This window comes from Schistocerca americana, chromosome 5, assembly GCF_021461395.2.
Source record: "Schistocerca americana isolate TAMUIC-IGC-003095 chromosome 5, iqSchAmer2.1, whole genome shotgun sequence".
In the NCBI taxonomy this organism is placed as follows: Eukaryota; Metazoa; Arthropoda; class Insecta; order Orthoptera; family Acrididae; genus Schistocerca; species Schistocerca americana.
The window spans coordinates 251919696-251937422 of record NC_060123.1 but is presented as its reverse complement, the minus strand read 5'-3'; the positions used below and the strand labels follow the sequence as shown (position 1 = coordinate 251937422).

General features: G+C 42.4%; 1 pseudogene; it reads right to left on the bottom strand.

Moving 5' to 3' along the window:
- Nucleotides 1–6149: 6149 nt before the first annotated feature.
- Nucleotides 6150–6267, bottom strand: LOC124616844 (annotated as a pseudogene).
- Nucleotides 6268–17727: the final 11460 nt, after the last annotated feature.

Here is a 17727-nt window from a genome sequence, read left to right as displayed (position 1 = left end):
GACATTTAGCACGGCAACTATTCTTCGTTACTGAATTACAAAAGAAAGCGATATTGGCAAAATCAACAGTATATTGTTATTTTCTACTTTAAAATCTGGATAAGACCTTTTCCCCTATAGCATGACGAAGAAAAATTAGAAAACGTCCCCGCGTACATCGCTCAATGACACATATGATTGGAAAGACGTGCAATTTTATAGCAATGACGTCGCATCTTTATTTTAAGACCAGTGTCAAAAAGAATTCTAGAGATACGGCAAAAATTAATAATTCATCCCTGGAGAAAAGATGTGGTCAGTCAGAGGTCTGAGACTTTGCATGTTATGATAATGAAATATAAAGGAAATCAGGAAGCCATAGTAGCAGAAAAACAGGGACATTTGAAAATACAACAAAACAAGGAGGACATCAAGAGCCCTTTTCCTTTCACAGAAATTGGAACATTTGTAAGTAGGCTGTTTATGTTTTCTTATTGGTAACGCCACGTAGCGCTCTGTATGAAAATCACTGGCTGTGCTGTGTGCAGTTGTGGCTAGTTTGCATTGTTGTCTGCCATTGTAGTGTTGGGCAGCTGGATGTTAACAGCGCGTAGCGTTACGCAGTTGGAGGTGAGCCGCCAGCAGTGGTGGATGTGGGAAAGTGATATGGCAGATTTTTGAGAATGGATAATCTGGAGGTGCGTCCATCAGAAAAAGTAGATTTGTAAGAATGGATGTCATGAACTGATATATATATTATGACTAATAAGGTAAATACATTTTTTGTTCTCTATTAAAATCTTTCATTTGCTAACTATGCCTATCAGTAGTTAGTGCCTTCCGTAGTTTGAATCTTTTATTTAGCTGGCAGTAGTGGCGCTCGCTGTTTTGTAGTAGTTCGAGTAACGAAGATTTTTGTGAGGTAAGTGATTTGTGAAACGTATAGGTTAATGTTAGTCAGGGCCATTCTTTTGTAGGGATTACTGAAAGATTGCGTTGCACCAAAAATATTGTGTGTCAGTTTAAGCACAGTCTTGTATAATTGTTCAAAGGGGACGTTTCATATAAGAACCCTTTTCCTTTCACAGAAATTGGAACATTATAACTTCTAATTTATTTTATAATATCTCAGACATAAGTGCTGAAAATTCCGGCGTCCTCTACGTATGTATTTGTCCAATACACTGTGCTCACTGCCACATGTCGGCTGATATAGATCAGAATTTAGTCTTTAATTCGTTGTTTTAATCCGTACAAAGCCACTACTGTAAAGGAAGACACGCAACAGAAAATCTCTAGTGCACGTGTCGTGTTATTTCGGAGGCCTTGAGAAGTCGTTGAATCTTAAGATCGGCTGTTTACCGAACAACAATCTCATAACTGCTATTAAACAGCGGGCAATGTGTGACTGCATCAGCCAGGAATCGTGACGTTGTGTGAAAAACTGTGGAATGTTGGTGCAACCGAAGAATGCGGCATCTTAGCGTACAGATCTTTTTCTTCTACGGACCACGTTTATGCCACTAAGTTAGTTTCCAGCACTCCTTAATTCGCTCACTTTTATCTTTTCCTTCTTATGTTGCCCATTTTCTTCCTTGCCTTTTCGGAACTATCTTAGAAACCAGCACATCTCTTAATTTTGTTTCTATATTTTGTTCTGCCTTTCCTTCTTAGTCTTCACGCACTTTCCTAAGCCAGCTATATTAGCCTTTTAATTTTTCAAAATGCTGCACAATTTGTATCTGTCTTCTACGACTCATTTTTTGAATTTTCCCACAGAGCATTAGTCCCAATTTCGTCTGTAGAGTTTTGTACATTATTGTATACTTCTATGTTATCCTCACGCCGTTACCGCGTTGTCTAAGACGCCTTGCCACGGTTCGCGCGGCTCTTCCGTCGGAGGTTCGAGTCCTCCCTCGGGCATGGGTGCGTGTGTGTTCTCCTTAGCGTAAATTAGTTTAATCTAGATTAAGTAGTGTGTAAGCCTAGGCACCGACAGACTCATCCAGACATTCTTCTATTACCACTGTTTTTTCCGATGGAAACGAAAAAATAACTGCTTAGGTTCTCTAAGGAAAAACTACGATTTTGTTGTGCTCCATTCATGATTCCACTCACCACAGCAAGCCGCGCTTGGGGTGGTCTCGCTGTATTACCTCCCCTTTCTTTCTATCTTTCTTATGTTTTCCCTTCTCCGTTTCTTTTGTCGCTAGCAAAAATTAGTTTTGCTCGCTTCTTTTAATTTTATTTAATCGAACTTTCGAGAGGACTGTTATATCACTTCGATACGTACATAGTTAAAACTTATGTAGTTCTCTCTGAGTGAGTAGTACGTGCTCGTTTAAATCAAAGCACAAAAAGAAAGAATAACGTGCCTAGTCACTATATGCTTATTTCAGTCACGATTTCACACGGATATAGCAGCTTTAATTCTATTTTTTAAAAAGTTTGGTAGTCTTTAACGGTACACCTGATTCAATTTTCCGTTTGGCAGTTATACAGCATAAATAGGAAGTTGTTCATGTTACTCTGGAAATAACTTTGCCAAAACACGCAGCTTATCCCAAGCCACCCTTTCTGGTACCTTTGGGAGGTGCAATGTAAACAATACAGAGAATCTGAGTGTAAAATTCAAGTTAGTTTTACCTAGATTTAGTTCCGTATCTCATGTATAAATACTTTACGCATAAGTGTGCAGTTACCCCATAATATTATCCCATAGGGCATCAGTGAATGAAAATACGCAAAATATGTGAACTTACCGACATCTGTACCCCAAAATTGGCAATTATTCTCATAACGAAGGCAGCCACGTTAAACGTTTTCGGAGATGTACTACATGGTTTATCCAGTTTAAGTTTTCATCAATATGCACACCAAAGAACTTAGAGCTTTATATACCGGATGATCAAAAAGACAGTATAAATTTGAAAACTGAATAAATCACGGAATAATGTAGATAGAGAGGTACAAATTGACACACATGCTTGGAATGACATGGGGTTTTATTAGAACCAAGAAAATACAAACGTTCAAAAAATGTCCGACAGATGGCGCTTCATCTGATCAGAATAGCAATAATTAGCATAACAAAGTAAGACAAACCAAAGATTATGTTCTTTACAGGAAATGCTCAATATGTCCACCATCATTCCTCAACAATAGCTGTAGTCGAGGAATAATGTTGTGAACAGCGCTGTAAAGCATGCCCGGAGTTATGGTGAGGCACTGGCGTCGGATGTTGTCTTTAAGCATCCCTAGAGATGTCGGTCGATCACAATACACTTGCGACTTCAGGTAACCCCAAAGCCAATAATAGCACGGACTGAGGTCTGGGGACCTGGGAGGCCAACCATGACGAAATTGGCGGCTCAGCACACGATCATCACCAAACGAAGGGCGCAAGTGATCTTTCACGAGTGTAGCAATACTTTGTTTTTTTTTTTTCTAATAAAACCCCATGTCATTCCAAGTATGTGTGTCAATTTGTACCTCTCTATCTACATTATTCTGTGGTTTATTAAGTTTTCAAATTTATACTGACTTTTTGATCTCCCGGTATATTTTTACAACTTTTTGTTGTTAACAGGAGATGGGATATTTCTAAAAGTAAAAAACTGGGTGTTTTTTTTCGAAAGTTTATAGCTATTGAGAGCAGCATTCTCTCAATGACATCGGTTACTACTTTCTTTGCTGATCCTTCTTTGCTCGGCTTCACAACCATGCCTGTACCATCCGCAGACAGGGCTAACTCTTTCTCTCAATTCACATAAAATGGCATATCATAACATAAAGCCAAACAGTAATGGTGTAATGTGTTACCCGAACATCCTGCCGTAATGTCTCTGCAGAATTTGATGAAATAAGAACACTTTTCTAGCATTATACTGTCTATTTGTTAAAGTCATCACACACTAATAAGGTGGCAGACTTTGACGTCTGTCGTATCACTCACTGAGGCAATCAGTGAAGTTCGGAAGTGGAGGGCGGAGGACTTTAGTATTCAACGTCCCGTCGACAACGAGGTTATTAGAGGCAGAGCACAAGTTCGGAATAGGGAACGATGGGCAAGGAAACCAGCCGGGCCCTTCCAAAGGAACCATCCCGGCACTTCCCTGAAGGGAAGCGATTAAGGGTAATCATGGAAAACAAGGTTTTAATTTTTATAATTGATAAATACTACAATCAATATACGAATAACAAAAATTTACGATTATTTTTCTCACTTATTTATAAATTGACCACATACACTGATGTGCCGAATCATTACGACCACCTGCTTAATAGCTTGCTCGTTCGTCGTTGGAACGAAATACATCACCGATTCTGCGTATCAGAGATCCGAAAGTTTGCTGGTAGGTTTATGGAGGCATTTGGTATTAGATGTCTACGCACTGGTCATGTAATTATCATAAATAACGAGCTGATGATTTTCGTATGCCGTGATGGCGCCTGATAGCGACCCAGATGGGTTACACAGGATTTACATCCGGCGAATGTGATCGCAGAGACATCAACGTGAGTTCATTATAATGCTCCTCAAACCACTGTAGCATATTTCTGACTCCGACGCACGGACAATTTTACTGCTGAAAGATGACATCACCTTTATGGAAGACATCAAGCACGATGGGATGCAGATGGTACGCAGCTGTCAGCACGTCTTCGATTACCACTCAGATCCCATGCAAGCCAAGGAAAATGTCTCCCATAGCATAATAATGCTCCCACCAGTTTTTGTTCATGGTACGCTGCACGTTTCGAGTCGCCTTTGTGGAGACGACCAGCGACCTAGTGTAGTAAAAATGTGATTCACCTAAGAGCCGACACGTTTCCACTGATCGACGGTCGAATCCCGATGGTCCTATGCCCAATGCCATCGTAATTGCGATGTCATTGGGTCAACATGTGAACACATAGGGGTGGTCTGCTGTGAAGCTACATGTTCAACAACATATGGTGAACGGTGTGCTCGTAAACACTTGGGTGTGCACCAACAATGTGCTCTTTCGGCAAATGTGCTACAGATCACAATCTATCCTACTTTATAGAATGACGAGCCTCCGAACCCCACGTTATGTTAAGAGTCGTGGATGTCCAGCCATTTAGCCCCTAGTTGTAGTTTGACTGTCCTACCTCTTTCCGTAGATACTCACGACAGTAGCGCGTGAACATTCGACCAGATCCGCCGTTTTCGAGATAATCGTTCCCAGGCTCTGCGTAATAATAATCTGACCTCAGTCAAATTCGTTTATCTCAATGGATTTCGCCATTTTCACCCCATGCTAGGGTGATGTCCCGTCCGTGTCTGCTCCGCTTACATACTTTTGTTACCGCGTCACGTACCCGTAATGCCACCAGGCGACATCCAACGCCACAGTGGTCATAATGTTTTGGCTGGTCAGTTATGTATATTTAACATTTCACCGCCAAATGCCGAACATAAATAATTAATAAGTTGGACAGAAAACGGTGTGAAAAACAAGACGCATCAGTGCATACAGCACAAAATTGGTCTTCAGATACGTACTTGATACACGAATATTTGTAACCTAGATATACAATAAACAGAAGCAAAATACATAAATAAAAGGAATAATAAATGGTTACACAATAGTATAATTGCAATATTTAACATCTGTTCTATTTGTAATTCGCGCCCGGATACTATCTGCTATTTCACTACAAGTTCGTGACCCTCAACAGTATTAGCACCACCGTCACTGCCGCCGACGTCATCACCACCAACAGCATAAAGACAACACTAAGCTTTAAACGAAAGAACTGTAGTAAATTTAATCAGGTAGTTTTTATTACATCCAGCATTCCATACAATTGTGCCGTCTGTATCGAAATGAATCAGAACGCGTCAGTTTGCAGGCTACTAATACACGATTTACTTGTTTACATCTCTATATACTGGGCACTTAGAGATTAATCAATACCTTAACTAAAACTAAAACTCCTCCCGAACAGGCCATGAAGGCCCAACGGTACCGACCGGCCGCCGTGTCATCCGCAGACCATAGGCGTAACCAGATACGGATACGGAGGGGCATGTGGTCAGAACACCGCTCTCCCGGCCGTATGTCAGTTTCCGAGACTGGGGCCGCTACTTCTCAATCAAGTAGCTCCTCAGTTTGCTTCACGAGGGCTGAGTGCACCCCGCTTGCCAACAGCGCTCGGCAGACCGGATGGTTACCCATCCTAGTGCTAGCCCAGCCCGACAGCGCTTAACTTCAGTGATCTGAAGCGTACCGGTGTTACCACTGCGGCAAGGCTGTTGGCAATCAATATCACAACAGAATACATTTAAATCTCAGAACGAAACTAAACATAGTCTTCCACTCTACTCCTGCTGCTAGTATTTAACAAATAATTCGCCTATAAAGCAGATGATATGTCTATATAAAATGATTTTACCTTAATATCAAAATATACTTTACTGCATGAGAGACAATTATTGTTGTTGAGTAAATGAATTAACATTTTTGTGGCTGCATAGTATACACCCCTCAGAGCCACAGGCAACTTGGGTATGTAGTATGAAGGTTTCCCTCTCCCCCGTCCCCTATAATGCTTTAGCCTACTACCCCTTTCAAAATGTGATTGATTATTTATTACAATTTGTCACTAGTGCATGTAACTTACGTGTTGTGACAGTACAATTCAACAAGAAACTGACAAATCCCTTGAAGACATCCCCGCAAGCTGAACTGTGGTTTACTTAGTGCTGAATATTTCTTTACGAGACGTATGAATGAAATATGCCATATACTTCAAAGTACCGATTTACACTGTACAGTTGCACTTGAGACAAAAGCCTATATTTCAGAGAAGATGCCTACGTGCAAGAAAGTTACAAAAATATTTCCAGTTATAATCGACTCTTATTAGTTCGAAGTTGAAGAGACCCCAGCAAAACGAATAACTGAGTTCCAAATAACAAAAGTTTGACTGATTAAGTTGGACTCGGGAAAAAGCCGGAACGATAAAACGCTAAAACATGCTGTGATTCCAGTAACATTCGTATTTCTTTACAAACCAAAGCAGAAAGTAATACCTAGAGCTCAACCTATAAGAAAATTTGTTTTTATGATTTATTAATTTTTGTTTACATTAACAGTTCAAACTAAAGGTAACAGAAATTTCCGAAAATACATAACTAAACTTCAATTTCATTTTGTAAACAAATCCACGATATTCAGTAATCTCGGGCGTGTTGCGTTATTTGCATTTTCTGTTGTGACCAAACCCGAAAACAAATCATCATCTACTTCTGTTCGAAGGATGTACGTGTTAACTAACAACTTTGCCTCTTTTTGAATCACTGATGGAATCGGCTTTTGCTTCTTCATCATTTTATATTTTGTCATGCAGAACAGCACAAAATTCAATGTCCGCCTGAGCACCACAGAATTCCACATGATTATCATAATGTATGTAATCATCAAATATACACTTCTGCCATTGTCAGCGTGGGGGCGACCTGTAGTGTTGTAGACACTGAATAAATTTTAAACTGCGAAATCGCTAAAATCGTTTGTTCATATAGATGACCGGTTTCGGCAATTCTCTGTTGCCATCTTCGGATCTACAGTACAGTGCAGTAAGTGGTGTTATGCAATGTATGTCCATGTTGGAATAGCCGAAATCGGATTTCTATATCAATAAAATGATTTTACCGATCTTGGCAGTTGAAAATTTATTCAGTGTTCGCAAATCACCAAATGCCACATTTTATTCAAAATCAAGAAGACAGACTTGCGAGAGTCAAAAACTTGTGCCTCTTTGAAGTCGTTAGTACAACACACTTTAATACGTTATCCAGCGTTGAATGAACAGAGGAGCGTCGCAAAGAATTGAAAGTAGAAAAAATTACTGCAACAATTGACTAGACATTCCAATTACCGAGTGTTAGACAGCCGCCAACTTCGATTTATTGTTTTGTGGGAGATCTATCATGATAATCCTTCGTTTTATCGAGTGTGCCGAAACACATAGGATTACTTATTGAGGTTTTCTCTACGGACCAGATATCTAGTTCGACGTACCGAGAAATTCTATTTATCGAGGTTAGAATTAACAAGTGTCGACTGTATACGTAAAATTCATGTTTCCGTAGACATCGTTGTTGCATGTAGAACATTCAACAGATATCGTTACGGATGAATATGAATTAACGCCGCCGTAACGATGACGCAAACAGCTGAAATGAAACATGCTTATTGTGTGGAAGGTGAAAGTGGACTGGAAGGTCGTAGAGACTCTTCGGAACAGATGAGCGTACAGCGCACGAGGCATAAAGCGAGCGAGCGAGCTGGTTTCATGTGCCGTTTGCTGACAATGTGAGGGGAGGCGCGTTGTGAAATACGTAGATTAGCCACGCGTCACTCCAGGGTGCCCGCATTTCCGCGACGACCTTATCACCGATCGGGATCGAACGCTATCAGCCGTCCTGTCGCCCGCTTAACTAACGTCAACAGACCAGTTTTTACGAAGGTTTCGTGAGTTAAACAAAAACTCCCACAGATTACCATCAAATCCAATCATTACTGGTGGTGACGTTCACTTCATAGCTTTCCTTCATAATTTCCCTTCAATAATTACCTCCCACGTGTTTAGTTGTTTTCCACTGCAGTATGGTATCATCCTCTCGACACCGTCTTATTTTTATTTTTGTGTATATCCTAGGCAGGCTTACTCCTTGAAGGGCGGGCGTATTGTAACCTAGACGCTCTCAAAGGGCATTGGTCACTGTGGCTGACCAAATATTTTTCTCAGTTTACCGCTCATGCGCCGCTGTTCTCTAAACTAACCAACTAATTGTTGGCTAAAGTTTCACTAAATGGCAGGAGAATTACAGTGCAGTAGTTTTGCCGCATATTTATGACACGACTTGATATTTAATGCACCGTTGGTGTTGTTTGTGGAAACGTCATTCATTCTTCTCTGTAGTTGTTCTTTTTACGGCCATTTTTGGTAAGTAACTGTTTATATATATGAGCTGACCTTCCAGAAATCTACAAGTAATATCGTATTGTACTGCAACTGTTTATATATATGAGCTGACCTTCCAGAAATCTACAAGTAATATTGTATTGTATGTTAACCGGGGACCTAGAAACGACGGAGAGGCTCCGTCCCCGCCGCAGCCGCAGACCACAACCCCACGATGACTCAAGCAGTCCACTTCATCCCTTCGCCGCCCCACACCGAACCCAGGGTTATTGTGCGGTTTGGCCTCCGGTGGACCGCCCCAGGGAACGTCTCACACAAGATGAGTGTAACCCCTATGTTTGCGTGGTAGAGTAATGGTGGTGTGCGCGTACGTGGAGAACTAGTTTGCGAAGCAATCGCCGACATAGTGTAGTGAGGCGGAATAAGGGGAACCAGCCCGCATTCGCCGAGGCAGATGGAAAACCGCCTAACAACCATCCACAGACTGGCCGGTTCACGGGACCTCGACACAAATCCGCCGGGCGGATTCGTGCCGGGGACCAGGAGCTCCTTCCCGCCCGGAAAGCCGTGCGTTAGACCGCACGGCCAACCGGGCGGACCTACAAGTAATATTACTTCTTATTCGAAAAGAACTTCCTATAGTTCACAATTAGTAACTAGTAGAAGCTGACCTCGGGAAAGATCAGTTTGGATTCCGTAGAAATATCGGAACACGTGAGGCAAAACTGACCCTACGACTTATCTTAGAAGCTAGGTTAAGGAAAGGCAAACCTACGTTCCTAGCATTTGTAGACTTAGAGAAAGCTTTTAACAATGTTGACTGGAATACTCTCTTTCAAATTCTGAAGGTGGCAGGGGTAAAATACAGGGAGCGAAAAGCTATTTACAATTTGTACAGAAACTAGATGGCAGTTATAAGAGTCGAGGGACATGAAAGGGAAGCAGTGGTTGGGAAGGGAGTGAGACAGGGTTGTAGCCTCTCCCCGATGTTATTCAATCTCTATATTGAGCAAGCAGTGAAGGAAACAAAAGAAAAATTTGTAGTAGGTATTAAAATCCATGGAGAAGAAATAAAAACTTTGAGGTTCGCCGATGACATTGTAATTATGTCAGAGACAGCAAAGGACGTGGAAGAGCAGTTGAACGGAATGGATAGCATCTTGATAGGAGGATATAAGATGAACATCAACAAAAGCAACACAAGGATAATGGAATGTAGTCGAATTAAACCGGGTGATGCTGAGGGAATTAGATTAGGAAATGAGAGACTTAAAGTAGTAAAGGAGTTTTGCTATTTGGGGAGCAAAATAACTGATGATGGTCGAAGTAGAGAGGATATAAAATGTAGACTAGCAATGGCAAGGAAAGCGTTTCTGAAGGAAAGAAGAAGAGGAGGTATTGAATAGGATTGGGGAGAAGAGAAGTTTGTGGCACAACTAGACTAGAAGAAGGGATCGGTTGGTAGGACATGTTCTGAGGCATCAAGGGATCACCAGTTTAGTATAGGAGGGCAGCGTGGAGGGTAAAAATCGTAGAGGGAGACCAAGAGATGAATACACTAAGCAGATTCAGAAAGATGTAGGTTGCAGTAGGTACTGGGAGATGGAGAGGCTTGCACAGGATAGAGTAGTACGGAGAGCTGCATCTAACCAGTCTCAGGACTGAAGACCACAACAACAACATAGTTCAGAAACGGATTTCTGTGTGGTTACTGGCACTAGCATTAGTGCAGTGGCAACACTGGTTCCTGCCAGATCACTGAAGTTGAAGTGTTGTCGGGCCTGGCTAGCGCTTGGATTGGCCACTGTCCGGCTCTGCCGAGCGTTGTTGGCAAGTGGGGTGCACTCAGTCCTTGTGAGGCCAACTGAGGAGCTACTTGATTGAGAAGTTGCGGCTCTGGTCACGAAAACTGACAAGGGCCGGGAGAGCGGTGTGCTGACTACATGCCCCTCCGTGTCCGCATCTGGTGACGCCTAAGGGCTGAGGATGACACGGCGGCCGGTCGGTTCCGTTGGGCCTTCAAGGCCAGTTCGGACAGTGTTTTTTATGTTTTACTTGCGCTAACCACCAGTATGTCCCGCCAAAGAATAATAGAGGAAGAATGTTACCGAATATTATTTGACGAAGATTAAGACTTTCGTCGAGACGTGTACAACAGTTTATTGGCTTCAAAACTAGTGTCAGTGGCTGCTGCTGCTTCATCCTCTGCAACCAAAAATAATTTACCCTCTCAGATCAAGACATACCACTCATACATAGAAGAAAGTATTCGCCGCGAAAGCAGTAAATATTAACACATTCACCCATCATCTAGAAGATGTGCAGTCTGCAGTTCAAGAAAATTCTCAGCCTGAACTGTATGGATGTGTTCTTTGTGCAGCTTCCCTTTGTGCCTGAGAGCAGGCAAAGAACTGTTTCAAGAGATATCACGAAAATTAAAAGAAAGTTATACCAAAGCTGAACCACCAAGTATTAAACCTGTATACCGTAATGGGGTGATGGTTAGCTGCGCTGACCACATTTAATGCTAATATTTTGTTGCTGTTAAGGTGAATTTTAACAAGTCTACTATAAAAACACATCAAAATAATAAAACTAAAATTTTACAAGCGGATCAAATTTGAAACACGTAATTTATTGCTTATGCCTCTCTAGGGTAAATTTGAATCGCGTTTATCTGCCCCTCAAAGAGCTAACTGCGTCTTCTCTACACCTATACTGAAATCCGTGGAAGTTCTCAAGAATACTTACAGAAATATTGTGAATATGTATGACCTTCTGGAAGAGGTTATGTCACTGTGCTTACACTGGCTGCAGACAACTACTGCAAATATGACTGGCTTACCTGAAAAAAAGAAGAAAACTACAAGTTATGAAATGTGACATACAAGTATAGTCTAATCTAGAGTATTATTGGATACCTTGGAGAGCTCCTCATTGTAAAGTGTTGTCACTTGCGTTGAAACAGTCATGTATCAACATGAACAGCAGGTTGACAATTTAAAGGATGTTACCGTTAGTGTGATAAACCGCTGTGTAAGAATTATTTATTTTCTGGAAGGAAAATTTCTAACACTCGGGCAAAAATGAGTGAGAGGCTCTATGAAACCCGCTCACATAGAAACGATGCCACAAAAACATATTTCCCATAAACATTAAAATGCGATGTGAATGTACTTTAATGTGTAACATGGGCCAAACGAATGAGACGAGAGTAAGTTCATAATTTATACATTAAACTATATCAGAAATCGCCGAGACCTGCGTGTACCAAAGTATATGTATCAGCCAACGGTAATCAGTCCGATGATCTGTTAACCGTATGAGGGTCTCTTAATGCATTCATATCCCGTTCCTATGGAAAGATCGGTGGCATATGAGAGGGTACAGAGTCGGTGCATAGGGCACTGTTGACTGTGATCTGTCTGTCGTTCGTTTTTAACACACTTGTTTCGCATCAAAAATATAAACATGACACCACAATTCACAAACACCCATTACACTCATATTCCCGGAGACAGGAATATTTACGACAGTATTCTTTATATCGCAAGGGGCGGTATTACTGTACGCAGAGAAGACAAAATTTCCAGTTACGCAGCTCTAAAAGCCAACGAGCGTTTCTTTGGCAGTCGTATCATAAAAGACTCATCGTCTGTTTCGTTAGTTGGCAGCTTTCAAGCGTTTGGCTCCTATCTCATAGCCTGTAGTCAGGAACTCTTCTTCAGCCTTTCATTTATCATTCAACTTGCTTTCTCGCGCTGAAAGCCCTGGCTTAAACCTGTACAGTACCACAAAGACTATAACACCTGCCAAGATCGAGTATCAGGTAGGAACGGAGCTGACATTATAAGAGACGCATCTCTATTACACTTGAATGAGTTCGAAGGACTGGTGAGAGTAGACGTCGGGCGAGTGGGGGGGAGGGGTCTGAGAAATCAGGAAAATCCTTTCAGAAGGAGCCATTTCAATATTTGCGTACTTTATTTAGGTTAAGCTCCAGAAAAAAACAAAATCCGGATGGGTCGACGAAAATATGGGGTATACTCATTACGAATACGAAGTCCACAGGTTGGTCCTTCAGTACAACTTCTGGATGGTTCTATCGGTCTGCGGGACAAATGTTCTCAGCTCGTCAGCTCGAGGTGCAGGGCACCTCTCTCTACTCGTCGTTAATGCCGTACTTATTGTTTCTAAACCGGGGCTTGGACTTCTACAAAGAACTCCTCAGTTCTTCGACAAGGCTGAGCGGATGCTGTTCCAGACGTCCCACTGAAGCAGATATAGACTGAACAGCCAGACAAGCTGGTACACCTGCCTAATATCGATTAGGGCCAACGCGAGCTTGCAGAAGTGCTGCAACACGACGTGGCATGGACTCGACTACTGCCTGAAGTAGTGATGGAGGGAACTGACAGCACGAATCCTGCAGGGATGTCTATAAACCGGTAAAGTACGAGGGGTGGAGATCTCTTCTGAACAGTACGTCGCAAGGCGTCCTAGATATGCTCAATAATGTTCATGTCTGGGGAGTTTGATGGACAGCGGAAGTGTATAAACTCAGAAGACTGTCCCTGGAGCCACTCCGTAGCAATTCTGGACGTGTTGGGTGTCGCCTTGTCCTGCTTTAATTGCCCAAGTCCGTCGGAATGCACAATGGACATGAATGGATGCATATGATCAGACAGGACGCTTATGTACGTGTCACCTTTCAGAGTCGTATCTACACGTATCGCGGGTCCCATGTCACTCCAACTCCGCACGCCCTATACCATTACAGAGCCTCCACCAACTTGAACAGTCCCCTGCTTTCACGATGGGTCCATCGATTCATGAAGTTGTCTCCACACCCTTACACGTGCATCCGCTCGATACAATTTGAAACAAGACTAGTCCGACCAGGCAACATGTTTCCCGTCATCAACAGTCAAATGTCGGTGTTGACGGGCCCAAGTGAGGCGTAAAGCTTTGTGTCGTGCAGACAAAGCGTGCGCATTCGCACAGAAGGTCGATGGCCGGGTAGCCTTTAACTATATGAAGTTGCTATATGTTCCCGAAAGAACAGATACCATTGATGCGAATGCGCACTCTTTGCCCGAACTCTTACGGGAGTCGGCAACTTAGTCTGGCGCGAGTAATCAGTGAATGGGCAAATACCTATTAGGAACACTACGAATGTAGGTTGTGGACAGTTGGGAATGTGGGTCTCACGGGAAGCGTACAAGGGATGAGTCCCTGCAGTCGCACTATCCTCTATGCCCTCAGTGGCTCAGATGGATAGAGGGTCTGCCACGTAAGCAGGAGATCCCGGATTCGAGTCCCGGTCGGGACACACATTTTCAGCTGTCCCCATTGATGTATATCAACACCACCTGTCGGCATCTAAGGGTTTCGATTTAATTATCATTTCATGCTAGAGAAGCTGCACGGTCATCAATGGTATCTATTCTTTCGGGAACAGATACCATCTTCTTATACAAAATCGTTTGGAAACAGTTACTGTACACAGGATTGCGAATATCATGCTGCCCAGTAAGTTATAATGAAATTGCGCGACTGTCACTTGCGAGGAATGATTTTAGACTGCTTCTCAGATAGAATTTATTATCAAAACTCACTTTTCTCTTTTTGGTTTCAATGAATCAGATGGCATCCTCGACTCATGAATGTAGATCATCAAAGAATTAATTCTCTTTAATATATTTAACCTGCTGTATGGTTCAAAATACGGCTCTTTTACCTCCGTTAGAAAATGTATCTTTGCAGTCAGGTTCAGAGGCGTGGTTGGAGAGGGGGGTAGGACCGTGTTAATATGAGGTGTAATGTGAGAAAAAGTTTTGTTTTACACGAAAAAAAATACTGATCGGAGTTAGTAAAGGAAATTTAAATTGCAAGTTTTGAATTGTAAGAATATAAATCGACACGTCGCCAAGCCCATCTCTTTCCAACGTGATTAAAAAGCTGAAACATTAAAGCAAATTTACTTATCACTAGTAAGCGATGTTGTATCACTTCCCATCAATAAAAGATACATGTCAGATAGTATTGTTATTATCACAAATTTACAATTAGCAAATAAAAAGGAGTGCTCACAATGTGCGAGAAAGTCAAGAGGCTATACGTGCCTCTTTCAAGCTGACAGTCAAAAATATATCATGTTTACAAAGATACTTGATACGTATAGATCTTAGGGCGAAGTATAATGAATTAATTTATCATACAATGGGGACATCGAGACAACTTTAGAAGAGACGAGGTAAGCAAGCCACCTGCTGATGAACTTGGGAGGAATGGACTGAAAATTGCTAGATCAGTCCCTTGTAGCCCACCGCTACTGCAAGTTGTAGCAAACTATAAATTGAGGGGTTAGCAAGTCCGACCAGGGACAATCATCTTTTGTAAAATAATTTGTAGTAAGGGTAGAGGCGCTACACCGTCTCTGAAGGGATGTGACGAGTGTCGGAAAAGTCAGAGCGCAGCTGCCAGACCGAGCCCCGGACTTACGGATGAACGAATCGCTGCAGCATACGGCAGTAAAAGAAAAGGCTGCACGCCGCGTGGCGCGTCTGAGGTGACGCTAAACAGCGCCGGCACGGCAATAGCTACAGCCAGTGGCGCTCCACTGAGAGGGGGCGGCGCATCGACGCGGATCGGCGGCCCGTGTCGCCGCCTTTGTCTGCCGGCCGCATTGTTCCAGGGCGCAATCCGACGGATGCGGCGTGTCGCCTGCCAGGCCCCTAGCAGAGCTGCAAACACACACACACACACACACACACACAGGTCACGTATCCACTCAGGGTGTATCTTTGGACACTCCATACGTCACTTCATGAAAACACTGTTCAGTTCACGAGCAATGTCAAACGGAGACGCCTGTGCAGGCCTGAAACGCTTTATTATGTGTCACAAGCTGCGACATTGTCGCGAATAAAACAGTGACCCGTATATACAATAATTTTCCTTTAATTTACGTCTATGGTCACAAATTTTTGTTAACAGATTACCGGTTTCGGTCTATAAATACCATCATCAGATCTGCAGCAAAAGTTGGAAAAAAACATAAATACAGTCGCAGATTGTCTACAGCTTAAAAACAATAAATAGACCATAATGAAAAGTACTACTGACATATATATGCGTTTGTGCGCTTTAAGTATGAAGAGGCACGCCTGTTTTATAGAAACAAAGCCCTAATGTACAGCAGCCATAGTGACATCGTCAAGTGTTTTATGCAAAAGCAGCACCAGCATCGTCAAATATATATAAATAACATCATATGCACGAGTCATGTTGTCAGTAGCGCTACTGTTCAAAACAAGCTGCGGTACAGTGGCCACAAGATGTTTGTGCTGTAAGTTCACTAAATGTCGCTAATGTAGGCATACACTAGTTTCCAATGATTAATTGAAAAACGTAAAATAAAGGGGGATGCAATAGTTGAAGTCTGTAATGAGCTTATAACGTATAAAAGGCAAATCAGTAATAAAAAGCCATGAAATAGAACACGACAAAAGTCAGATTGCCAAAAAGGGGAAGAGTTAAGAGACAGTAGTTGGCATATGCTCAAGTGCCAATATTCTAGATAATGACATAAGTAATAAATACCTTTGATTGTGCACGGAATAATATTAAAAAAACTATAAAACAAATCGCTAAAGAAGCCACAATGAAAGAAAACATAGTGCTGCACATAACCAGCGCCCTCTGTTAGTTCTAACGCCAGAATTACGCATAGGCGAGAAGTGGTTGGAGGAACGTAACTGCGAGAGGGCCCCCCCCTACCCTGGGGCACTCCGTTGCAAGCAAGGAATGATAAAAATCCGTAACAGCGCATTACCAACATTATCTAGTTAATGCAGTATATGACATGATACAGAGAAGGAACACCGAAGCGCCTAGAACCGCTGGGCCACAGCGGCCGGCACAAATTAAGAGCACGGCCTTTTTCCACTCTATGGAGAATACGCATACAATTCTCGATGCTCCTTATGGAATGACCAGTTTCAGTTAAATGCTGTCCTAAAGCAGTTTTGTTCCGTGGCTGTGAGTGTTCTATAAACCTTAATTCAAAAGAGTGGCCTGTTTTCAACTGCACCTGCAAAAAAATGGTTCAAATGGCTCTGAGCACTATGCGGCTTAACTTCTGAGGTCATCAGTCGCCTAGAACTTAGAACTAATTAAACCTAACTAACCTAAGGACATCACATACATCCATGCCCAAGGCAGGATTCGAACCTGCGACCGTAGCCGTCGCTCGGTTCCAGACTGTAGCGCCTAGAACCGCACGGCCACTCCGGCCGGCAACTGTACCTGCACATAGCAATACTGTCACAGATTCAGTTTATAAGCACATCGGACAAATACAGGGTGATTATAATTAAACTTCTGCAATGTAGGGTGTATAATAATTATGGACAATAATTGTTATTTATGGTTGAGAATAATAATTATGTGTTATTTACAGTTGTTCAAAGCAGAAAAATACAAGACTTGTCACAGATTAAGCTAACAGTTTAGACTTTGACACGTTAAGCCACACGTTTCTGCCCAACGCGAGAAGCAAAGATCAACGACCGAAGAGTCAGTGGCCGCCCTAGAAACTTCGCGACATTGGCAAAAACACAGAATAAATACCTCCAACAAACGAGCGCGAGGTGGTCCGTTGAGGAGGTCCTTCGAGGGGACAAAGAAGACACGAAGAAACGTCGCCTGGACGGACGGACCGATGGTTACTCAGCCGACATCATACTTCGCCACGACTACTTACTACTTAGCCGCTACGGTGCT